Source organism: Aotus nancymaae, unplaced genomic scaffold, assembly GCF_030222135.1.
Source record: "Aotus nancymaae isolate 86718 unplaced genomic scaffold, 86718_ANA_hifiasm-v0.15.2.pri h1tg000004l, whole genome shotgun sequence".
NCBI lineage: Eukaryota > Metazoa > Chordata > Mammalia > Primates > Aotidae > Aotus > Aotus nancymaae.
The window spans coordinates 53,843,507-53,871,487 of NW_026988415.1; the positions used below are offsets into that span (position 1 = coordinate 53,843,507).

The following is a 27,981-nucleotide window of genomic DNA, read 5'->3' on the forward strand; positions in this document are numbered from 1 at the left end:
GCCAGCCTTTCTCACCATCTCTATCAAAATGCATTTTTACTAGTCCCCCATCTTCATTTCTTAATGCTACAACTTCTGCAATCACTTTTAAAAGACGCATTTATGGGCCGGGCGCGGTGGCTCACGCCTGTAATCCCAGCACTTTGGGAGGCCAAGGCGGGTGGATCACGAGGTCAAGAGATTGAGACCATCCTGGTCAACATGGTGAAACTCCGTCTCTACTAAAAATACAAAAAAATTAGCTGGGCACGGTGGCGCGTGCCTGTAATCCCAGCTACTCAGGAGGCTGAGGCAGGAGAATTGCCTGAACCCAGGAGGCGGAGGTTGCGGTGAGCCGAGATCACGCCATTGCATTCCAGCCTGGGTAACAAGAGCGAAACTCCGTCTCAAAAAAAAAAAAAAAAAAAGAAAAAATGATGAAAGGATTCTGATGAATTTATTATCATTATATATGTCCCTAAATAGCTCCCACTATTAGTATATGAGTTACAGTCTACTGATCTTGAAAATGTTGCAACCATCAAAAGCTTACACTTTCCATGAAGTGTCTATCTTTTCATAAGAGGAAACACTGATTTAAATCAGTGAATCACGTAGACCAAATTATTTTGCTTTCCAAGAGGTACAGATAAAAGTACAGGTGTTTGCATTAATATGCTGGTGCCTTAGAGAAAGAGACTATTACACTAGTATGGCCTTCATCTAGTATATGGTATGTGAAATTAGCTTCTTTGATGATAAGCCTTCCAAAGATTCTGATTTGCAATACATTGCCTTAACAAGTAACAGTACATATTATTCTTGAGGAATAATTTCCCCACAGCATCATTTTATAAGGATTCATATTTTGAGGAATATTCTTAAGAAGAAGCATAGACAAGCAATAGACATTACAAGGTGATGCCATGGATAAAGGCCTTATTGAATTTCTAAGTTTGCCATCACGAAGCTAGAGCTGTTGTACTCTTAGGCACCCCCTTAACTTCTAGAAGTATGGAAGTTCCTTGATAGCTTTTGATGATAGTGTGTACACTGTCAGGAAGCAAAGAATGCATTGTAGAATTTTAGGCCTCTTTTTTTCTGCTATGCTGAATTATTTCCAAAAAATATAAGAAAGTCTGATCACAAACAGTATCTTACCACTGTTCTCTCTTACTAGAAAGTACTGCATCAAGGTAGAAAGCACCGAATTAAGACTGAATTTTGGACTCATTTAGTGCAGTTAACTTCTCTGTATCTCACTTTATCTATGGAATAATAATGCTAACAGCAACAGTAACTATAGCTACAATCCGGAAAACACTCTGTGACAGGCATCACACTTAGTGTTTTTAAAAACATTATTTCATTAAGGTTGGTTGAATTATATTGTTTCACAGTTGAAACAAATTAGGCTAACAACTAAAAAATACAATAATCAAACTCAGACTCACTCTCCAAAGCCGCTCTCTTTCAGTCACATTAACATTGCCTATTTGTCCCCCTACTACCTAAAATGAGATTGTGAGGGTTAAGAGTCTTTGTTGTCACTTCTGATGTAAGTAACTTCTAGTGACATGTTTTAATGACACCATTCATACAACTGTCTCTTCCTGGAGTCAATACAGTTTACTGAGAATTCTAAAGCTGTCACAGACCTGTATCGCTGTTACTAATAGACATCACAGATGCTAATAGATATCACACATAGATATCACAGGTGTTCTAATCTCTCCAGTGAGATTGCATATGAATGGGTACTGGCCACATGTAAAGACACAGCAAATGGTGAGAAAAGGAATTTCTACAGGCTATCCTTTTCTACTTCTAAGGTACATCTGGGGAAACTATAGGTGCAATAGCCCCACCAACCACACTCAGTGTTTCTGTCTGCAGTTTGAACATTCAGCAACTTTAAAAAGTATTGCTAAATGTTTATTTATTAGAGATAAACAAGATAATTGAAAGCCTGAGGATGGATTTCCATAATTTAGTAATACCTATTATTCACAGTAATTTAAAAGCAGAGTGAAACTGATGTGTTTGGGGAAGCTGTACTTAAAAATCTGCAGATAAGTTAGGATAAGACAAACTGAATTTTAAAATAATCTAATAGAATACAAAAGCAGGAGAGTTCCATCGAGAGAACATGTGCCTTCTAGAACTACCCAAGATACAGTCTGTTAACACAAGGAAGGATTGTTAGGAATACTAAATTAGATCTACTCCAAAACCTGAATCACGGCCAGTTAATAAGTGAGGTTCCTGCAGTAGCACAGTTCCCTTTTCACCGTCTCTTAGGGATAATTTAATGCTTTGAAAATTGGCAGTAATGCACTAAATGCCCTTAGGTTACAGCTTCATAGGTTAAGAACTAGAGATTTGTAGCCATTATTATATCAGGACAATTCTGACAAAAACCCTTTCCTGAATTTATACTGATAGTTACTTTAAAAGAGACAGGGACTGGCATTTGCAAGGCTGTCCCTCTTTTATTTAATTTTTTTTAACAACGTTGACACAGCTAAAGTGCTTATCTTATCCACAAGCTGCTATTCAAGAAGAGGGGAAAACAGACTTTATTAGTTATTACCAAATGAATGAAATACAGTAACAGCTTAGGATACCTCTATAGACAAGATGTTATAGCCTGGTAATGACCCCTATTAGTTATATTTCAGTGCTGTCCTCAGTAAGTTATAAATTTCAGTTACATCAAGATATAGGTTTGTTATGAATCAAACATTTAATTTCACTCACCCTGAAATTGTATACTACATGTTTATTTTCACACAAACCTGACTATATAGCCTTACAAATTAAAATGTCAATATGGACAACTTATTGTTACATTATTAAATATCCTATAGTTTTCAGGCTAGATTCTAACTCTATCTCATTGTTTATTATAAATATGGGCATATTTCATTATTAGTCTCAGAAAAAGAAAAAGATATCAAGATGTCCAGTGAACATATGACTAAAGAAAATTAATAGGCTATCTCAAAAATAAGTAGTTGCTTCATTGTATCAATAATTTCATAAGTTGCACAAGGGAGCTTTTAGGAACCTGATTTTTGGCTAGCCAAACAATTATTTTTTCAGAGGAAAGGATGCAAACTAACTGCTATTAAGCATCACCTGTAAATCAGCATCTAGACTACAAACCAGATCACCTAACTCGTAGTCTCATGTTTCCCCACGTATGTCATGCTGCCTTTCTTGAAAGGCAGAATAAACAAGTAAGCAAAATATTACTGAGACAATATTAGCTCTTATAAGAAATAACAGGGAAGGTGTCATCAATAAGAAACTCAGACTGCTTTCAAATTATACGTATCTAAAAGAAGATGAGTATCTGAAACAAATCATTTTGCAGAATTATAAGAACATCTCTCAAAAAAAGAAAAACATATTTCTTGTCACTATTAATAACACTTTTTATGTGATGTTTTTATCCTTAATAATCAGGATAACCAGATTCTTGACTTATAATTTATTTGAAGAAATTATATGTCTAGAGCCAGAGTATCCATCATTGCAGGGCTTAAAACATGGGCCAATCTGGTATACCCATTCAGCTGCACTCCCACTTGAACATCTACATTGTGAAGTTTCCATCCCATCATGTGAGCTAAGAAGCAAATCGTACAATTTATTACAGACTTCCTGTAATGGTCCAATTGATTGTATGTGACAGAGCAGCTTAACTTCAAGAGCCACTGCTGCTTTCTGTAACTGCTGACACTTTCGCTTTCCTCATCTTCACCTTCATAAACAATTTCCTTGTTGCTGCTTTAATTTTGAGATGTCTTGTTTCCCTGGGAAATTGCTATAAGAGTGAATAAAAACAGGTGGCTATAAAGTATTTTTCCCAATATACACATTAATTTTTGCTGAATAATCATAGTAGCAGAGCAGTGGCTAACACCAGACCTATTGTTTTCACAGCCAATATGAATAAATGGCCAATGTCTCATGTTGGCAAAACTCTTTACTTTTCAAGTGATATATAATCCATTGAGGCAGGAAATAAAGCTTTTAAAATTAAGTGTTATGATCTTAATATTAAGTAAGAAAATTGCACGTGCTTCAGGCAATTTAGAAATATATTCCGTTTCAAAAGTTTTTATATACAAAATTATTTTCAGCCACATTACATTAAAATTGTGGGTGTATTTTTGTCCCAAGTGCTATTTTTAATTTTACCATCATTCTCATTTTTTATATTGATTTACAATAATGAGTTTAAGTCTTAGCTTTATATCATTTTAAAAATATCAATAAAGCATTATACATTTTGAGAGGGCTGATATGTGTTGGTATTAAGAAAGTCCTTGGTTTGGCCAGGCATGGTGGCTTATGCCTGTAATCCCAGCACATTGGGAGAATGAGGTGGGAAGATCACTTAAGGTCAGGAGTTTGAGATCAGCCTGGCCAACATGGTGAAACCCTGTCTCTACTAGAAACACAAAAAATTAGCCAAGCACAGTGGTGGGCAACTGTAATCCCAGCTATTGGGGAGGCTGAGGAAGGAGAATCTATGGAACCCAGGAGGCGGAGGTTGAAGTGAGCCAAGATTGTGCCACTGCACTCCAGCCTGGGTAACAGAGCAAGGATTGTGTAAAAAAAAAAAAAAAAAAAAAAAAAAGTTCTTGTGGTTCAGTGTTAATATTCTTGTTTCTTTTTTGGATTCTTCCTGTTTAGTTTCCTTTGAATTCACATTCTCTTGGGAGCATGCTACCTCTAAGCAGTGCTTCCTCAGTAAGAACTGTTATTGAAGTCTTGCCTGTTCATTTCAAGGCCAGCATCAAACATTCATTTGCACATAAGTTTTTCTTTCAGCATCAATCACGTATTTAGTATCCAAATTAAAAGCCAGATAATTTAGCTGACCTTTTTGCTACATATGAATATAATGTCAGTTTCCAAATTAATGCATCTTATTTTAAAAAAATTGAAATAGAGTCAGCTCTCACCCATCTAGCCCAAAGGAGAAGGACGGTAGCAAGGATAAACCAGAACATGAAAAGTGCTTTGAAACCACTGAGAACAGAGATACAATACACCAGAATCTCTGGGACACAGGTATTAAAACAATGTTAAGAGGAAAGTTAATAGCCCTAAACATTCACACCAAGAAGTTCAAATTAACAACATAATATCACACAGAGAGAACTAGAAAAACAAGAGCAAACCAAACCCAAAGCTAGCAGAGGACAAGAGATAACTAAAATCAGAGATGAACTGAATGAATTTGAGACACATGAAAACATACAAAAGATCAATGAATTCAGAAGTTTGCTTTTTGAAAGAACAAATAAGATTGATGGATCACTGGCTAGACTAATAAAGAAAAAAGGAAGGAAGATACAAATAAGCACACTCAGAAATGAAAAAGGGGACATGAACGCAGACTCAGAGAAATACAAAAAACCCTCAGAGACTATTATGAACACCTCTATGCACAGAAAATAGAAATTCTAGAAGAAATTCATACATTCCTGGCAGCATAAAACCTCTGAAGATTGAACCAGGAATAAACTGCAACATGAAAAGCCCAATAAGGAGTTCCAAAATTGAATCAGTAATGAAAAGCCTAACAAACAGAAAAATCCCAGGACCAGGTGCATTCACAGATGAATTATACCATATGTACAGAGAAGAGCTTGTATCGTTCCTTCTGAAATGATTCCAAAAAATTATAGAATGATACTAGTATCATTCTGAACCAAAGCCCGGCAGAAACACAACCAAAAAAATAAATTTCAGGCAAATATAATTGATGAACCTAGATACAAAAAGCCTCAAAAAAATAATAACTAGCAAATTGAATCCATTAGTGCATCAAAAAGCGAATTCACCACAATCAAGTAGGCTTTATTACTGGGATGCAAAGTTGTTTCAACATATGAAAATTGAAAAATATGATTCATCATATAAACAGAACTAACATCAAAAATGAAATGACCATCTGAATAGATGCAGAAAAGGCTCTTGGTATAATTTAACATCCCTTCATATATTAAAAAATCCTCAACAAACTAGGCATTGAAGGAACTTACCTCAAAATAATAAGAGCCATCTATGACAAACCCACAGCCAACATCATACTAATTGAGCAAAAGCTAAAAGCATTCCCCTTAAAAACCAGAACCAGAGAAGGATGCTTGCTCTAACCGCTCCCACTTAGCACAGTACTGGAAGTCCTAGCCAGAGCAATCAGACAAATAAAAAAAAAAAGAAAGGAAAAGAAAGAAAGAAAATGTATCCAAATAAAAAAGGAGAATAACGTTTAAAAAAAATGTTAAAAAAGAGAATTTATGTTTATCTAAACATAAATTCAAATTATTTATGTTCACAGATCATGATTCTATACCTAGAAAGCCTCATAGCCTCTGCCCAAAAGCTCCCAGATCTGGTAAATATCTTCAGCAAAATTTCAGGACACAAAATCAATGTATAAAAATAAATAGCATTTCTATATACCAACAAGGTCTAAGCTGAGAGCCACATCAAGAATGCCAGACTTTTCACAATAACCACAAAAAGAATAAAGTATCTAGAGATACACATAACCAGAGAGGTGAAAGATCTGCAAAACAAGAATTATGAAACACTGCTGAGAGAAATCAGAGATGACACAGCATATGGAAAAGCATCCTATAGGGCCCAAAGCAATTTACAGATTCAATGCTATTCCAGTCAAACAACTAATAACATATTTCACAGAATTAGAAAAAAAAAAAAACTATTCTAAAATTCATACAAAATCAAAAGAACCTAAATGGTTAAAGCAATCCTACACCAAAGTTACAAAGCTGGAGGCATCACATTACCCGACTTCAAACTATACTACAAAGATACAGTAACCAAAAGAGCATAGTACTGATACATAAACAGACACAGAGACCAATGGAAAAGAATAAAGAGACCACAAGTAAAGCCACACAACTACAGCCATCTGATCTTCAACAAAGTTGACAAAAACAAGCAATGAGGAAAGACTTCCTATTCAACAAAAGGTGTTGGGATAATTGGATAGCCGTATGCAGAAGATTGAAACAGAACCCCTTCCTTACACCATAGACAAAAATCAACTGAAGTTGAGTTAAATGCTTAAATATAAAACCTAAAATTACAAAAGCTCTGTAAGATAACCTAAGAAATACCATTCAGGACATAGGCTCTGGCAAAAATTTAATGATGAAGATATCAAAAGCGATTGAAAAAAAAAAAAGTGGAACTTAAATTAACTAAAAAGCTTCTGCACAGAAAGAAAAAAAAAAACTATCAACAGAATAAACACACAACCGGCAGAATGGGAGAAAATTTATTCCAATTATGCATCCAACAAAGGCCTAATATCTAGAATCTACAAGGAACTTAAACAAATTAACAAACAAAAAGCTAACAACATACTAATTGAGCAAAAGCTGAAAGCATTCCCCATTAAAAAGCGGCCAAAGGACATGAGCAGATACTTTTCAAAATAAGTTATAAGCTTGGCCAACAAGCATAAGAAAAATTGCTCAATATTACTAATCATTAGAGAACTGCAAATCAAAATCACAATTAGTCAAAAAGGCTTTTATTAAAAACCATAAAACAACAGATGTTTGAAAGGCTGCAGAGAAAAGGGAATGCATATACACTGCTTATTAGAGTGTAAATTAATTCAGCTATTGTGAAAAGCAGTTTGGTGATTTCCCAAAGAACTTAAAAGAGAACTACCAGTTGACCCAGTAATCCCATTATTGGGTGTATACACAAAGGAATATAAATCCTTCTACCAGAAAAACACATGCAAACATATTTTCATCACGGCACTATTTATAATCACCAAGACATGGAATCAATCTAAATGTTCATCTATGGTAAACTGGATAAAGAAAGTGTGCTACATGTACTTGATCCAATACTATGTAGCCCTAACAAAGAATAAGATTGTGACCTTTGCAGCAATATGAATGGAACTAGAGGTCATTATCCTAAGTGAATTAATGCAGGAACAGGAAATCAAATACCATATGTTCTCACTTAAAGTAATAGCTAAGCATTGAGGACGGATGGACACAAGGAAGGGAACAATAGACACCAGGGCCTACTTGAGGAAGGAGAATGAGAGAAGAGTGAGGATCGAAAATCTATCTATCTGGTACTCTGATTATTACACGAGTCACGAAATAATCTGTACACCATACTCCTGCAACACAAAATTTATGTATGTAACAAATCTTTACATATACCCCTGAACTCAAAATAGTAGTTTTTTTTTTTTAAACATCTATAATATGAAGACAGATATTGTGCTCTGAAATACGTTTTTAAGAAGTTTCTTTCTTTTTTTTGGAACTTGGGTGCTTGCTAATTTAGAGCATTCGATTCAAATGAAGACTTTCAGAGACATCATGAAGGGTGAGCTCTGAAAGTGCTGAAAAGCAATTCTGAACCTGGATGTCCAGAACTCCACCTCATCCCACCACATGGTCATACTCTTCAATTATCTTATTTCTAATTCGACTTTTATTTTAAGTTTAGGTTACATGTGCAGAATGTGCAGGTTTGTTACATAAGTAAACGTGTGCCATGGTGGTTTACCACACAGATTATCCCATCAATGAAGTATTAAGCCCAGCATCCATTAGCTATTCTTCCTGATGCTCTTCCCCACCCCTACAGATGCCCAGTGTGTGTTGTTACCCCCCATGTGTCTATGTGTTCTCATTGTTGATCTCCCACTTGTAAGTGAGAAAATGCTGTGTTCGGTTTTCTGCTCCTGTGTTAGTTTGCTTAGGATAATGGCTTCCAACTCCATTCATATCTCTGAAAATCACATGATCCCATTCCTTTTTATGGCTGCATAGTATTCAATGAGGCATATGTACCATATTTTATTTATCCAGTCTATCATTGATATGCATTTAGGTTGATTCTATGACTTTGCTATTGTAAATGGTGCTTCAATGAACATATGCATGCATGTAACTTTATAATAGAAAGATTTATATTTCTTTGAGTATATACCTAGTAATGGGATTGCTAAGTCAAATGGTATTTCTGCCTCTAGGTTTTGGGAATTGCCACATTGTCTTCCACAGTGGTTGAACTAGTTCATACTCCCACAGACAGTGTAAAAGTGTTCCTTTTTCTCCACAATCTCACCAGCATTTGTTGTTTTTTAACATATTTGTAATGGCCATTCTGATCGGTATGAGATGGTATCTCATTGTGGTTTTGATCCCTGGATCTCTAATGATGATACCTCCAGCTTTGTTCTTTTCACTATAAATTAACATGGCTATTTGGGCTCATTTTTAGTTCCATATGAATTTTAAAATAGTTTTGTTCTAATTCTGTGAAGAATGTCAGTGGTAATTTAATGGGAATAGCATTGAATCTATAAATTACTTTCAACAGTATGGACATTTTAAAAATATTGATTCTTTCTATCCATGATCCTGGAATGTTTTCTATTTGTTCATGTCCTCCTTGATTTCCTTGAGCATGGTTTGCAGTTCTCCTTGAAGAGGTCCTTTACTTCCCTTGTTAGTTGTATTCCTAAGTACTTTATTCTTTTTGTAGGAATTATGAATGAGAGTTCATTCACGATTTTGCTTTCTGCTTGCCTTTTGTTGGTATATAGGGATGCTAGCAATTTTTGCACATTGATTTTTATATCCTGAGACTTTACTGAAGTTGCTTATCAGTTTAAGAAGCTTTTGGGCTGAGACTATGGGGTTTTCTAGATATAGGATCATGTCACCTGCAAACAAAGATAATTTGACTTCCTTACTCCCTATTTGAATACTCTTTATCTCTTTCCCTTGCCTGATTGCCCTGGCCAGAGCTTCCAATACTATGTTGAATAGGAGTGGTGACAGGGCAGCCTTGTCTTGTGCCAATTTTCAAGGGGACTGTGTCCAGCTTTTGCCCATTCAGTACGATACTGGCTGTGGGTTTGTCAAATATGATTCTTATTATTTTGAGGTCTGTTCCTTCAACATCTAGTTTATTTAGAGTTTTAAACATAAAGGGATGTTGAATTTTATTGAAGGACTTTTCTTCATTTTGAGGTCTGTTCCTTCAACATCTAGTTTATTTAGAGTTTTAAACATAAAGGGATGTTGAATTTTATTGAAGGACTTTTCTTCATTTATTGAAATAATCATGTGGTTTTGTCTTTAGTTCTGTTTATGTGAATTACATTTACTGGTTTGTGTATGTTAAGCCAGTCTTGCATTCCAGGGATGAAGCCAGCTTGATCATGGTGGATAAGCTTTTTGATGTGTTGCTGGCTTTGGTTTGCCAGTATTTTACTGAGGATTTCTACATCAATGTTCAACAAGGATACTGGCTTAAAGTATTCTTTTTTGTTGCTGTATCTATCCCAGGTTTTGGTATCAGGATAATTCTGGCCTCATAGAATTAGGGAGGAGTCCCTCCTCTTCAATGTTTTAAAACAGTTTTAGTAGGAATGAAACCAGGTTTTCTTTGCACTTTTGGTAGAATTCCACTGTGAATCTGTCTGGTCTTGTGATTTTTTTGGTTGGTAGGTTATTTAGTACTGCCTCAATTTTAGAACATGTTATTGGCCTATTCAAGGATTCGATTTCTTCCTTTCAGTCTTGGAAGAGTGTATGTGTCCAGGAATTTATCAATTTCTTCTGGATTTTCTAGTTTATGTATATAGAAGAATTTATAGTATTCTCTGGTAGTTGTTTTTATTTCAGTGGGATCAGTGATGGTATCCCCCTTATCATTTCTGATTGTGTTTATTTGATTATTCTCTCTATTCTTCTTTATGAGTCTAGATAGCAGTCTATCTATTTTATTAATTTTTTCAAAAAACAGCTCCAGGATTTGTTGACTTTTTGAAGGGTTTTTCATGTCTCTTTCTGCTTCAGTTCTGCTCTGATCTTGGTTATTTATTGTCTTCTGTTAGCTTTGGGGATTGCTTGCTGTTGGTTCTCTAGTTATTTTAGTTGAGATGATAGGTCGTTAACTTGAGATCTTTCTAGCTTTTTGATGTGGGGATTTAGTGCCATACAATTCCCTCTTAACAATGATTTAGCTGCATCCCAGAAATACTGGTATGTTGTCTCTTTGTTCTCATTACTTTCAAAAAAACGTCTTGATTTCTGACTTAATTAATTATTTACCCAAGAGTCATTCAGGAGCAGGTAGCTGTGTCTTTTTCAGTGGATATCTTAATCTTGCATGCTCTTCAATTTTCTGCTTAAATCTTCCCTCCATCTCTCAGGCTTATATGTTATCACAAGTGTCTGACATTGCCTCTTATACTTACAGGATTTCCTTTTAGATTATCCCTGATGTTAAACAAAGGGTTTTGCTGTGTTTTCTAAAAAAAAAACACTGGAAATATAATATTTGCCCCTCCATTATATTTTATACCTTTCTAGATGAAGTGTAGAAATTGATGTTGCGGAAATGGTAATAAAAGGCAGGAGAAATCAGTTGCTTTTTTATAGTTTCATGTCATATTTTCAACAAATTAAACTCCCTTAAGTAGAGAGATCTACAATAGAATTCAGATTCCTGAAATATGATTCTTTAAAAGATAAATTGTGATAATAGGCATATGAAAAAGTAGAATGCAATAACTTTAAAACATTTTACATCTTGATTGCAATGGAAGCCTGAATTTATTCTGTTTCTCAAAGAATGTCTTAGGTTAGTATCAATTTCAAAAAAAGTTACATAAGGCACATAAATTTCCATCGATAAATAACCCCTATGAAATACAATATCTGCATTAGAAATGTGTGTTACAAGCAAATAGAGTGAAGAGCTGGATTTGCAATTGAAAAAAAAAATACATATTTATAGTACAGTGACCAGAACTAGCATCAGAAATGCCAGACAAAAATTGTAATTATTTCTTGCCTTCCTTTTGAAAGTAAAGGTCTTTCTTTCCCTTCCTCCCTCCCTCCCTCTCTTTCTTTCTTTTCTTTCTCTCTTCTTTTTTTCTTTCTTTCTTTCTTTCTCTTTCTTTCTTTCTCTCTCTCTCTCTCTCTCTCTTTCTTTCTTTTCTTTGTTGACACAGTCTCTATTTCACCCAGGCTGGAGTGCAGTGGCATAATCATGGCTCACTGTAGCCTCAACCTCCCAGGCTCAGATGGTCCTCCCACTTTAGCCTTCTGGGTATTTGGGACTATGGTCACATACAACCAAACCTGGATAGTTTTTTTTTTTTTTTTTTTGTAGAGACAGGGTTTTGCCATGATGCCTAGCCTGGTTTTGAACTCCTGAGCTCAAGCATTCTGTCCCTGGGGCTCCCATCATGCTGAGATTACAGGCATGAGCCACTGTACCCGGCCAAGAAGGAATTTCTAAAGTCCTTTATTGAAGGTGATGGCAGTTTACTATCCACTGGTTTATTTTTTTCAAACTCCAGATGAGGAGAGTTACTTCCATTTATTTTATTCTTCCTATTCTTTTATTCACAACCTTTATCTAGGCAAAAATTACTACAAGTAAAAAATTGTATTAACATACAATCAGATATTCAATCATTTTATATTTATTTACATAAAGAAAAATAAATTTAAATTAACTTAGATATTATATTGATAAAGTAAATTTTTTCTATAGGTAAATAGCCATAGATATTGAGACAAACATCACAGAACTTCTATATTCTGATTTTTAAAAAGCCTTTCAGTTTATTGAAGTGATTTTGATTTTAATAAAAAGAAATAAGATATGAAAAAAATTTACAATGAACATTAGTTGATATTTAATAGATTTAGGAAGATTTTCAAGGTGGCAAACAAAACTGGGTGGGTTTTTTTTTGGAAGTATTTAAATAATCAGCTAGAAATATTATGCTGATATACAGCTGCTCAAGTTATCTAAGAATATATTCAAGAGATTTCAAGTTTTATTATAATATCTAATATATTGTTGATGACAATATGAATGAAACAACAAATAGGCTGCTATTCGAGTTAAGGGATTTATCTTTCATTGGGTATTTTGCAATCACTACTTCATGTTATAACTTTTATTTTTTATTTTAGAGTTGTATTTTATGTATGAGTGTGATCTTTGCTTTTAAACGTTTTATGAGTATTAAGTGCTACATATTGCAGAAGTATGCAATACATTTACATTTTGCAACAGCTTGATAATTGCTACATTATTGTATTGATTTAACAGTAGGTTAAGTCAACTTAAAGCTATATGTTAGTTACTAATATATAGTAAAGCTAACTATATGGCTAATATAATAACCTGGCTTGGAGCTTCATTCTTTTGTCATGACTTTTTTTTTTTATTTTTAAGAAACTGGGCAGTAGGATATTTAAGGAAAAGAAGCCCCTACTATAAACATGTAGCAGAATTATTTTAAACTATCATTTTTTGTATAATTAGGGATATTCCAGCACATTTTGTTAGTGAACCACGTGTCTGTTAAGAGTGGGTAATCTGGCATACCATATGTGATACCATGCTGTCCCAATAGGATAGCGTCTTTGCTATAGAAACTTTGCAAGTTATCATTGTACTTTTGCTAATTCTGTAGCTGAACTAATTTTACTCAACTAAAGACAAGCGAAATTATCTCCTTTAAGGAGCATACATTCATAAAATAACTTTAAAAGAGAAATGAAAAAGTCACAAGGTATGATTACTTGTGGACATTTGAAATAATGGTCAAATTATAGAATTCTCATTAAACTGTATGCAAATACTTGTTCACCATATATATATAGAGAGACAGAGTCTTTCTCTGTTGCCAGGCTGGAGTGCAGAGGTGCTATCCCGGCTCACTGCAACTTCCATTTTCCGGTTTCAAGCAATTCTCCTGCCTCAGCCTCCTGAGTAGCTGGGACTACAGGCACGCACCACCATGCCTGGCTAATTTTTTATACTTTTAGTAGAGACAGGGTTTCACCATGTTGACCAGGATGGTCTGGATCTCTTGACCTCATGATCCACCTGCCTCGGCCTCCCAAAGTGCTGGGATTACAGGAGTGAGCCACCGTGCCTGGCCGATGCTTGCTATATTTTACAGTTTAAGCCAACAAGGAATGTGTCTTTACCCATTAACAAAACAATAAATATATAATTGCAAAGAGTTAGTAAACTGTTAATCAAAAAGTGTTTGACTTTTCCCTCACAAAACAAATTAATCAGACCTTTTGTCATCATGCAGATATTTTTCTTAAATGATTAAAATCTGCATGGAACAAATAAAGGCATAGCAACCTTTACACCAGCATATCAGAAAAAAATGGGATTACAAATAACTTAAGACAGCTGTTTAGTCCTATATTAGCCTTCTTTCTTATCATTCTCTAATGTAATGATTATTTGAAACAAAGCCATACTATTAATAAAAGTTTTAGTCATAGATCAGAAAGTAACTAGTTTCCATTTTCATAATTACTAAATATATATAAACACATCAATCAGAAGTTTATACTTTGAAGGCTTTATTATTTTCTTGTAGAATCCTAGTATCTAATTCCTAATGAATACCAGCCACTAAAGCTGTATGTTTTTTAAAATAGTAGCTTACATTTACCTTATACTCTATACTTTAAAAGTTAATTTCAATTCAACAAACATTATTTGCATGTGCCAAGCATGGTGCTATTTGTGAGGAATACAATATTGAATAAAGAATAATCTCTACCCTCCTGAAGCTTTCAATCTAGTGAGGAATATGTTAAAAAAATTTTTACAAAGCTATTTCAGTACAGTGTGATGAATGTTTTGATAGAAACAAAGAGCCTCTCCTTGACCAAACTTTGGTCAGGCTCCTTTAAGACCTTTCTTGATTAGGCCTTTTTCTTCAGCCTTGTCTTCCAACCTGCTTAGCCCAGTTTTAGTCAAAATCTCCCACCTTCCATATCACCTGACTATCAAGACTCCACAAGAATTATGTTAGGTGAATTTAAACAGAATTTCCCCTACTCTTGATGGCTCCCCTTAGTAATTTTCCATCCACCAGGCTTCACCTGACAACTTCCTCCTTGTCTATAAATCTCCACTTGTCCCTGCTGTATTCAGAATTGAGTTCAGTGCCATACTGAGGCATCTTTTCCCCATTTGCAATAGTTGCTGAATAAAATCTGTTTTACCACTTTAACTGTTGTCCAACTCTGGTTTTCTTTAGCACTAATACCTCAGAGTGCTATGGAACACAAAGGTAAGGCTCTCAAGTAATTGGGTCAAATATGCCCTCTTAGATGAGTTAACTTCAGAATTGGAGCTAACGACTGAGAACTAACTAGATAAAGGGATTTGGGAATGGGTGGAAAAGCATTCTAGAGGCGGGTACCGCAAAGGCATGTAAGAAGAGTTTAAAGTGCATTCTTAGAAGTTAGTTATTTAGACTACCTGAAATATAACATTTTAGGGACTCATAGTGAAAGATAAATGTAGATAGGTAAGCAGTATGTTTACATATCTGGGCTTGTTCCCAGAAAGGTGGAATTACTTTGTTTCTACATTACCACAATTTCGTGTTTGCCATATTCCATAATCCATTGTCATTCTCATCAAATATTTTCTGTGTGGCCATATTTAATAGTAGTCCCAAAGTCAAAGAACACACATCTCTGAAAAAAGGCTTATGCAACCACCTTCATCTATTTGCTAGCTGCTAGGAATGATACACCTATATTTTACTAATTGATATTCTAAAACCTAAGAGTTACTTTTCTTCCAACAGTTAATTTCTAGATGGCCTACATACAAGAGATGCTTAATTTTCATCACCACATTTTACCTTACATAATTATTATATAATTAACCAACTTCCATTTTAAGTCTGTTTAGAAAACAGTAAACCCCAGATAAGGCTCAACTTCTGGGATTTTGAAGGGATTACCTATAATTAAATGTATGAGAAAGAAATGGATAATTTGCCTCTTATGCTCCCTAATTTTTAAAGGTTCTCATATAAATTTTATGCTTTTATATATTAAAACCAATCTCATCTATATCATAGACAATGAACCCCTAATTTATATATATTACAGAATTATATTGCCTAATAAAGTTATTTCAGTCAATACACATTTACCAATTAACTGATAAAATCTAAAATGGTAGTCAATGCAGTAGGTTCTGGGAAAATGAAAAAACTTCTAGGAATAATAATTATGTTCAGTATTTTGATCATGATTGATACGGTTTGGCTCTGCGTCCCCACGCAAATCTCATTTTGAATTGTATTTCCATAATTTCCATGTGTTGTATGAGGGACCCAGTGGGAGATAATTTGAATCATGGGGGCAGATTCCCCCATACTGTTTTTGTGGTAGTGAGTAAGTCTCACAAGGTCTGATGGTTTTATCAGGGGTTTCTGCTTTTGTACCTTCCTCATTTTCTCTTGCCGCTGCCATGTAAGAAGAGCCTTTCACCTCCTGCCATGATTCTGTGGCCTCCTCAGCCATGTGAAACTGTAAGTCTAATTAAACTTCTTTTTATTCCCAGTCTTGGGTATGTCTTTATCAGCAGCATGAAAACAGAATAATACAATGGTGCTAATTTCAAATGTGTACTGATATGTCAAATTGCATACTTTACATATGGGTAATTTATAATTTGTCAGTTATTTCTCAATAAACTCATTAAAATACATAATAAATTTATCTTAGCTGATATGATAGCAGTCCACATAGGGCATAGTGATGTCACAGAGGAGAGAGTGTTCAATTCTACCTCAAGGAGGAGTCGTGGAAAGCATTACAAAAAAATTGACTCCGACCGGGTGTTGGAAGAGAAGTGTTTTCAAAGTGGACATTCAAACAGAATAGCACATAAGCAGGCACATGAAGCTGCATGAATCATTAAGTGAACCTGAAATTATCTGGATTGTTTAAAGCATTGAGATTGAGGGGCAACTGGAGAAATCAGTATGGAGAGAAAAAGATGGTATGCATATTCATGGAGGTTTTATTATGCTAAGCAATTCACTTGAGATGATGAAAGAGAATAGTAAATAAAGGATTCTATCAGTATATAAACATTTTATGAAAATACTCAAGGAAACTCACTATTAAAAATGTGGTATGCCATACTGAGGAAAGAACCCCGAGTATGGCAAATCAGGGTTTAAACATCGATTCTTCCATGTAATAACTATATGACTACCAAGTTTCCTAATATCTTTGAGCCTTAGTTTACATCTTATCACCTGAATTTACTTAGCTATGGGAAAATACGATACCAATGTAGTGATACTTTTGTATCTGGTACAGAGACATCAACAGTAGAATGGTACCCTGTAGTCTGTATATATACAAACAACTGTAAAATGAGCACCCAGAAATAAAATGTTTATGTTCTGTTGTACTGACAAATACTGGTGAACTATTCATAAATCTTAACGCATTTACTGATACTTCAGGTCAAAGCACTTTCACCACTATTCAGCCCCTGATGCCTTATTTCAAAAAGAGGACATAGCTGTAGATCAATGCATTTTCTTGACTGTTTTATGTAAATTCAGTATTGTCAGTGAGAATAATGGATTATAGTAGTGCTGGCCTAAAAAATTCACTGGCAAAAACAATGCTGATTAAAAAATAGAAAGTCGAATAGCCTCTCTCCTGAAACAAAGTGGAAGGTGAATTGTTTGTACATATAGCGTGACAGCCCCACTGATATACACTTCATTTTTCATAGAATAAACTGACAGTGATATTAAATACTCCTAACAGGAGCTAGATGTTCTGATCTGTTTGCTTGGCAGTTCATGCAGAGAAGACAAAAGTGCACTGACATCCTATTGAGAGGCCAGGACAAAATATATATCTCGAATCACAAATAACATGAAAAGAATTTAGGACTGACCATGTATGCATGACTTTCATGTTATTTTATAATAAAAATGTTCTCCACAATTTATACCTCTTAACTATTTCATGTCCAATAATTGCACCCTGATTTTGTTTAAGGAAATTTTTGAATTGTGTTTGAATTCAGGGTGAGGATCTCTCAACTATCTTTAGAATAGATAATGTGCAAAATAGCAAAACAGTTCTTTTGGTAAGGTATGTGTGACCCTTCAGCAGATGCTTTGCATTTATTTCCCTTTGCATTATATCACATAGCCTTGTGAAGAGAAAGAAAATAACATTTAAAAACAAACCTATTGGCAAAACAGGGTTATAAAAATTAAGGGGGCGGCCGGGTGCGGTGGCTCACACCTGTAATCCTAGCACTTTGAGAGACCGAGATAGGTGCATTGTCAAAGCTCAGGAGTTCGAGACAAGCCTGGGCAACACAGTGAAATCCCGTCTCTACTAAAATACAAAAAATTAGCCAGGCATGGCAGCGTGCACCTGTAATCCTAGCTCCTCGGGAGGCTGACATAGGAGAATCGCTTGAACTTGGGAGGAGGAGGTTGCAGTGAGCTGATATCGTGCCATTGTACTCCAGCCTGGGTGAGCAAGACTCCGCCTCAAAAAAAAAAAAAAAAAATTAAGGGGCAAACATTGTGTAAGTTTTACTACTGAAGTTCTCTAATTTCTGTGTTCTGCAGAATCTAAATCTGGAATGAAAGCTTCCTATAACTTTGTTCCTAAAAATGGATTTTGTACTAGAAATGCACACATCACTACCTTATTGACTTCTAAGGAGACAAAAAAAAAAAAGATATGTGAACTGCCCTATTTATTATATTAGAATTCCAATGCTATAACTTTTTATGACAACTTTTAAGAAAATTGTACTTTATTGTAGTCAGAACACTTAACATGAGATCTACCCTCTTAAATTTTATGTGTCCAACATGGTATTGTTGATTATAGATACAATGTACAGCTGATCTCTAGAGCTTGTTCATTTTGCTTTGAAGTTCTTACTAAAATGAAACTTTAGAATTTGTTAAAAATTATCATTGCAGTAAAAATAAATTATCTCACTGGACTCTATTGTAGTCTTACAGTGTGATGATCTGTATTTATGACCTTTTAGTATATGTAATATGCAGACATTTAGCTGTGTTTTAAATAGATACTTAGAAAATATGTTTATTTTACATAATTCTGATTTTGAAAAAAATTACAATTATATTATTTGCTTATAGTTAGAAAAATCATACAATATTCGACATTAAATAACGGGCTCTCAAGTATGTTTTATAAAGATGTTTGCATATTCTCAAGCTTTACCTCAGTTTTAAACTATCACTCAGTAATGTGGTAGACAAATTTAAGAAATACACAGCAGGCTTGCTGGAAAATGAAAGAAGAGATTATCATAGGAACGGAAAGAAAAGGTTTAGGAAATTTTGTTCCAATTATCTATAAAAATTAGTCCTTCTAATGCTTGTTTCATATATTCCATTTGTCATCCAGCACCTGTCTCCTCTGAATTATTACATATGCTGTTTAATAATAGATATGCAAATTGATAAATGCATCTTCTACAATTCCGATTCCTACATCTGCATCTGTATTAGTCTGTTTTCATGATGCTAATAAAGACATACGGAAGACTGAGCAATTTACATAAGAAAGAGGTTGATTGGACTTACAGTTCCATGTAGCTGGGGAGGCCTCACAATCACGGTGGAAGTCAAGGAGGAGCAAGTCACATCTTATGTGGATGGCAGCAGGAAAAGAGAGAGCTTGTGCAGAGAAACTTCCATTTTCAAAACCAACAGATCCCTTGAGACCCATTCACTGCCATGAGAACGGCATAGGAAAGACACGCCCCCATAATTCAATCATCTCCCACTGGGTCCCTCCCACAACGTGTGGGAATTATGGGAGCTACAAGATGAGATTTGGGTGCAGACACAGAGCCAAACTATATGATTCCATCCCGGGCCCCTTGAAAATCTCACACCATCACATTTCAAAACCAATTATGCCTTCTCAACAGTTCCCCAAAGTCTCAACTCATTTCAGCATTAACTCAAAAGTCCTCAGTCCAAAGTCTGATCCAAAACAAGGCAAGTCCCTTCCACCTATAGGCCTGTAAAATCAAAAGCAAGTTAGTAACTTCCTAGATGCAATGGGAGTACAGGCTTTGGATAAGGACAACCACTGCAAATGGGAGAAACTGGCCAAAACAAAGGAGCTACAGGACCCATACAAGTCCAAAATCCAGCAGGGCAGTCAAATTTTAAAGCTCCAAAATGATCTCCTTTGACTCCATGTCTCACATCCAGGTCAGGCTGATGCAAGAGGTATGTTCTTATAGCTCCACCCCTTGGGCAACTCCACCCCTGTGGCTATGAAGGGTGCAACCTCCCTCCTGGCTGCCTTCACAGGCTAGTGTTGAGTGTCTGTGGCTTTTCCAGGAACACAGTGCAAGCTGTCAGTGGATCTACCATTCTGGGGTCTGGAGACAGTGGCCCTCTTCTCACAGCTCCACTAGGCAGTGTCCCAACATGGACTCTGTGTGGGAGCTTTGACCCTGCATTTTTCTTCTGCACCGCCCTAGCAGAGGTTCTCCATGGGGATCCTCTCCCTACAGCAAACTTCTGACTGGGCATCCAGGCATTTCCATATATCTGAAATCCACGTGGAAGCTCCCAAACCTCAATTCTTGACTTCTGTGCACTCGAAGGCTAAACATGACTTGGAAGCTGCCAAGGCTTGGGGCTTGCACCCTCTGAAGCGACAGCCCAAACTCGAAGTTGGCCTCTTTCAGCCACAGCTAGAGCAGCTGAGGCACAGGGTACCAAGTCCCTAGGCTGCACACAGCATAGGGAACCTGGGCCCCGCCCACAAAACCACATTTTGCTCCTAGGCCTCTGGGCCTGTGATGAGAGAGGCTGCCACAAATATCTTTGACATGACCTGGAGACATTTTTGCCATTGTCTTTGTGATGAACATTTGGGCTCCTCATTACTTATGTAAATTTCTGTAACCAGCTTTAATTTTAACTTGGAAAATGGGATTTTCTTTTCTACTGCATTGTCAGGCTACAAATTTCCCAAACATTTATGCTGTTTCTCTTTTGAAACTGAATTCCTTTAATGGCACCCAAGTCACCTCTTGAATGCTTTGCTGTTTAGAAATCTCTTACATCAGATACCCTAAATCATCTGTCTAAAGTTCAAAGTTCTAACAAATCTCTAGGGCAGGAGAAAAATGCCACCAGTCTCTTTGCTAAAACACAAGAGTCACCTTTGCTCCAGTTCCCAACAAGTTCTTCATCTCCATCTGAGACCACCTTAGCCTGGACCTTATTGTGCATATCACTGTCAGCATTTTTGTCAAAGCCATTCAACAAATCTTTAGGAAGTTTCAAACTTTCCCACATTTTCCTGTCTTCTTCTGAGCCCTTTGAACTGTTCCAGCCTCTTCCTGCTACCCAGTTCCAAAGTTGCTTCCATATTTTTGGGTATCTTTTCGGTAACACCCCACTCTACTAGTACCAATTTAGTAAGTATTAGTATGTTTTTATGTTGCTGATAAAGACATACCTGAGACTAGGTAATTTACAGTGGAAAGAGGTTTATTAGACTTATAGTCCCACATGGCTGGGGAGGCCTCACAATCATGGTGGAAGACAAGGAGGAGCAAGTCACATCTTACATGGATGGCAACAAGCCAAGTGAGAGCTTGTGCAGAGAAACTCCCATTTTTAAAACCATCAGATCTTGTGAGACCAATTCACTATCTACAGAACAGCACAGGAAAGACCTGCCCCCATGATTTAATCATCTTTCACCAGGCCCTTCTCACAACACATGGGAATTATAAGAGCTACAAGAGGATGCACAGCCAAACCATATTAACATTGTTACCTGGTGATATGTTGCATACAACGTTATTTTTAAGTGCCTTAATTAATGACATTCTGCAGGCTCATCTTCCAGATGATTCAACAAGGTTAAATACCATACATAAGGGCACACATGCACATTCTAATGCTTAGGATTTAATATTTAAATAATCTGCCTAGTCCATCAAGCTATGCTAGCTCCCCAGAGAAGCACCTCCTGGGATACTATTAATACTTGTAGAGGGCCTCAAGGTGGATGCATGCAGATGATTTTCAGAGGGCATAGTTGTATTCTGAGAAAGTTAAAGCCTAGTCCTGGTTTTTGTGTTAATGAACTATCTCCCAAACCCCTACGGTGTGCCCATGTGTAAAACGAACTGGAAAATAAAAAAACCAAAAGAGAAACAGCCTGAATAACCTTATAGCAGAGTCACCTGCGAAATACAGCCATTTTTCTTAGAGTTTTCAACTTTTATAATGAGTCTGATACCTTCCATCTGAGTCTCACAACAATCCAGGCAATGAATCAGGGTGGGGATTGATCTTCTCCATCTGATAGGGAACAATTTAGCCATATACAATCTGTAGGAATTCTCTTATAGTAAACAGCAGAAAAGGAGCTAGAATTAAAATGCATATCTCTAGGTTCCTAGCCCCAGGCACATTAACATTTCTGAAAGGCTGATGTAGTGATCTTGCCAATCTGTTATTGGGGCTAAAAGAAAAAACTGACTTAAAATATATAGTTGCTTTCTACCACCAAAACACATTTGTTTACTTTCACTAGGACTGCAGAATAGACTATACAAGTACAATGCTCTTACATTGAAACACAAATTGATTGATCTGGTCATATCTCGTATGTGTCCCTAGTAGTGTTAGCTTATGTAATCAGCAGTAATGATCTTGCCAAAGTACTTTCCATTCCTTTGTGTACACAGAGATAGATCTGAAACAGTTTCCCACAATTATGCACCCAGTTGGGGGAGAATATTGCTACCTAAATTTCTAATCAATGACATAATGATAGTTTTACTTCAGCTCATCAATGCACAAAAAATGCAGCTTTCTCCAAAGCAAACATGTTTTACTATGAAAAATTGTGAGTGAGAACAAAATAAAATGATTATCTGACATAAAAAAATGTGCATAGAAATTTATTTGGATACTTGTATCTAGCTATTCAGACGAGAAGATAATATTACAATAAAGGTTGTTATGCTGGCAAATGCAAATTCAAACTAATTGAATTACAGTCACTTGTTTGTCACAGCCACCGATGTAAAAATACTGTCTGCTAATATAATGTAGGTTACCTTAAAGTTTAAGTGGCTCATTACATTATTGTAGAAATGTAAGTAGTTTCTAATTCTTCAAATTGTACCCAGAGGCTCAGAGCCAATTAGCAAAAATAAAAAAATAATAATAATAAATACAGAACATTTAAACATTAGAAGAGAATTAATCACAGCTCACAGCAGTTCTTATAAGCAGCTAAAATAATGTTTGATGATAAAATGTAAACTTTGAAAGAGTATGATTTGTCACTATTAAAGATTACAGTTTCCAATTAGTGCATATTTGCCTATATCAAATTCAAAACCAGGAAGTTTCTGCCAGCTATTTCCAACATAAACCATATTTTTGTGCTATTAATAATTTGAGACTTCATGATAGTCCATAATATTATTCAGCCTTAAATTATATTAAATTCAAAAGCAGAGAGTTTCCTGCCAGCTATTGCCAACATAAACCATATTTTTGTGCTATTAATAATTTAAGACTTCATGATATTCCATAATATTTTTCAGCCTTAGGAAAGGATATATTGCCATTGGTGAAAACAGAGATGAGTCTAGAGGACATTATCCCAAGAGAAATAAGCCAAACATAGAAAGAAAAATACTGCATGATCTCAATTATACATGATATCTAAAACTAAGTTAAATACATAGACATAAAGAGTAGAACAGTGGTTACCAGGGGTAAGGAGTGGGAGAAAATGAGGAGAAATTGGTCACAGAGTAAAAAGTTGCAGCTATGTAGGATGAACAGGTCTAGAGTTCTAACAATGAGGTCTAACTGTAGACCTCACCATGAGGTCTACAGTTAATATTATTGCATAGTATAGAAAAATTTTACTCAGATAATAGATTTTAAGTGCTCCTACTATTTAAAAATGGTAGCTATGGTATGTGATGGGTAGGTTAATATTTTTGTTTGACTGTAGTGATCTTTTTACTGTGCAGATGTATACCTAAACATCATGGTGAACAAATATATACAATAGAATATATACAATAAAAATAAATACATAAATACACAACTAAAAATAGAGACTTAATACAAGATATCAACAAGCCAAATCTCTTGTATAAAACTGTTAGGACAATACAACATACTTCTGGAAATGTAACTCAGGGAGGAATGCACTATACTTTCTCTATTTCACTTCTTGATGATTTTACGAGGGACCTTGTAATTCTCAGAGTGTGATTTATTATGTAGCATGCATTCCAATTGCTCTCTTTCTCCTCCTCTTTCCCTTTTAAACTGCTTTAATGAAATTTGAAAGATGATTCTGGGAATAACAGTCATGCCATATTATTTAATGATTTTGAATAGACAAAATATGGTCACTCATATTTTACTCAACCCTTTCTTCCTTTTGAAAGTTAGACCTGTTTCAGTTCATATGCAAATAGATCACAAAATACATCACAAGAAAAGCTTAACAAGTCTCCTTAAGTATATGCCTTATTTTTTCTGGTTGACCTTTTCATAGTTAATTACAGTCATTTGGCTGTCAAATTCCCAGCTTGGGATTCCCTGAGATCTGCACCAAAACTCACAGTTGGCATTAATTGTTCCTCTAGTTGTCATTTCAGTAAATGTGCCAAGGACCAAATATCTTCTTTCTTTCTTTCTCTTAGAACAAGGTCTCCTGGGCATGCATGGTAGTGAGATGTGGCACAAAAGTTTAGTTTCACTGTTCATGCTATTTCCATTCTGTGTATTATATAGAGAACCATGTCAGACTCTTTCTGACATCTGGCTTAAGTTCTATTGGTGACAGATTCATTATAAATACATAGATCTTTCAAGATCATCAATACAGAATGTTGCATTTTATTTCCTAGAGGTATCTAACTTCATCCTGCATCCAGATTCATACTGGAGGTTTTGTTCATTGTAAATACCTATTTCTGACATAAATTTGACAGCTTCATCACAATAAATGCAAGGAGGAAAAATAGTGCTGAATATGTGATGTAAAGCTATGTGGAGGAAAAAAACTGTAGAAATGTAGGAAATACAAATTATATTTTAAGTTTTATTGTTATAAATCACATAATTAGTTGATCTACTCCAAAGATAATTCGTGTCTTTACCTTTCTACTAATTTGACTCTGATGTTCTCATTTCTCTTTTAGGACAAGGATCTCTCCTATCTCTTTTGGACAAATTCTTAGCATCAGAAGTATGAAGAATGTACTGACTATCCTATCATCTACTAGCATGCATTATAAACAATTAATTAGGTTTATGTATCAGGAAACCTTTTTTCTGCTTCTGTACAAGTGGAAGGATTATATTGCTTTACTACGCTCACAAAATTGTTTTCTGTCTGCCTTGATTATCAATTTTATTTGTAAAAACTATTATGCTATTGTTGTTATTTTTGTTCTTAGTGTTATTATTATAGAATTAGAGATGTTCAAAATATCATACCAGAATTAATTACTTGTTGTGTCCAAGTAACATCATGTTGTTTAGTAAAGTGGCTGATGTGAGAATATTAGCAATTTAAAGGATATATATATATGTATACATACATATAAATTTATATAAATGTGTATTTATATATGTGTGTGTATATATACATTTATATATATAAATTTTTGTGGCATAATTCCTGTTATTTTCATAAATGAAATAGGTAAAAGTGGTTAAAATGATAGAGAGGTAGATGGTTTAGGAATATTTTTGATAGTGAAAACAAGGGAGTGAGAAAGAAGAGATACATTATTATGTTCTCAGTTTAGCTGCATGAGGATCTGAAGGGGAAAAAAAAAAGCAGGAGTGGGGATACATGCAGAAAATGACAAAATAAACTCACAAAACTTGGCTCTGCCCAAGAAGAAAAATAAAAAAATACCATTAGAGAAGAGATAATGGATAGATATATTATGTGGTAAATGAACATGCAAGTGTAAATATCCCTGCCTTTTTAGGTGTATGCCTCTAAGAGGGCCATTGTCTTCCCCAGACCTAATGACTTATTTAAGCCTGTGGCAATCATTTCAGCTCAGAGCTGATAGTGGGTTCATTTCACCCACCTATAATGCCAGAAATACTCCTTCATGCCTTGTTTGCTTTTTTCAGACATAGGAGTAAAGCAGAAGAGGTCCAAAGTGAGTTAAATACTTCATTCACACCTAGATTTCCGGTATTATGATACCACCATAACTATACATTTTTTTTAAAAAGTCATTCTATTGTAATATTAAAAGTTCAAATAACATGGGTCCTGTGCTCACAGGCTAGAAGTCATCAGATTGGATAGAAACTGTGCTTCAAAGATCATATTTTAAAATACTTGGTAAATGGGGGTATATACCCACATTCAGAGTATAGGTGCATCTGGCCATTTGGAACAGGTACAAATTAGCTTGTGCAGGAAAACACCCCCACAGAGCTGCAGGTGTCACTTTCTGGAAAGTTGAGTTGGAATACATGATTTCAAATTGCCATCCTGAAAATTGTTTTTATCATTCCTGCTTATTCTTGCCTCTCTTCCTATTTATGTAATGCCAGAATCCAGAGGAACCGAAATATCATGGCTTTTGAAACAACTGAAATTCCTTCAGATCAGAATTTGCATGGTATAGGTCTCTCCTTGGCAATAAGGGTTTTGTTGTATCTATATTGAGACTAATTCAGCCTTTCTTTTCGGGCCAGATTGAAACTACTTTGAATACAGAATTTAGAATACAAACAACTTTCTCAAGCTTGCCTGACTCTAATAGATAGAGATTAAATATATAATAACACATATAGATATATAATAAAAATATATATAATTACTAATTTGAGTTTTCCAGGAGCTAATTAGCCTAAAAATTCTACCTTAGTTATTATGTCCAAGTCTTGTATATCTTTGAGCTAGCCACGTAATAAGGATTTAGTTTATGTATGTAGCTAGTGGTTTCCGTATTGTACAGGCAGGCCTAGATATTGAAAACTGACTCTTTAATGTGTTTAGGGGAACCTGGAGAAAGAGGAAGAGGAAACAAGGAATCATCATGGTGTCGTCCTTATAACTAAGGAGCAAGTTTCAATAGTTTCTTCCTAACTCCTTTTCTGTGACTTACGATAAGGGCTATAACTAGAAATATAGGCCTTACTTTTCTTTAAAAAAAAAAAAGCATTATTAAGTAAACAGTGTAATATAAAATAATCTGAATTTTTTTGTTTTAGAATCTGAAGCAAATTAGGATTCAGGGATATTAACTAAACGATTGGATGACAGCATTGAGTTTGTAAAGTTCAAAAAATTAACAACATTAAGTACTATCTCTGCAGTCCTTTGGCTTATTTTCATGAAAGCCTTCATTTTTAACCATAATACAGATGTTTATAAATAAGATTGAAAGAAATTTATAACTTTCTATGTTAAATATAATGCGTTTTGTATCATTCAATCAGTGAATCTCGCCCTCCTCCACCATCCAGTTAACAGTTAAACCAGATAATTTATTTTTTCTTATAGTTTGTGTATTTGGGAGTGTTATTGTTATGTTACATAATAATAGCAACAATCAAAATATTTCATGCTCCTTGCTGTTATAAATAGCTGGCACTTAATCTTTATACTGTGTTCTGTATTCTGATATTACTTTCAATCTGATAATCTATTATAGTACAAGGAAAGGCAGTCCCAGAAGGCAAGCTTTGACCTTGTGTTCTACTACATAGAAAATTAATGCTCAGACTCACCGTCCAACCCAGCTTTAATAAAATTAAATTCTCTTGGCTGTATCTTTGGCAGGGTGATATAAATCAAAGTATTCAATTTTGTATTTGCTAATTCAGTAGGTAGGCTGAAGAGGCTTTCAGCTCCACATTTAATGGGATAATAAGCTTTTTACATATTTTCAATTTTTGCTGTGTTGACGGAAAAAATGAGTTTTGAGAACTACAGGATGTTCTTTCCGAGTAATAAATGTTTCTTCTAAGTTTAACATTACTGACCATTTCATCAATCTTTCTAT

At 35.1% G+C, this 27,981-nt stretch overlaps 1 protein-coding gene across 2 annotated transcripts in view; it reads right to left on the minus strand.

The window, feature by feature from the left end:
• The window catches only part of PCDH11X (protocadherin 11 X-linked), an 826,171-nt gene that overhangs the window by 124,990 nt on the left and 673,200 nt on the right, over nt 1–27,981 (minus strand). The gene's annotated exons all lie outside the window — the stretch shown is intronic.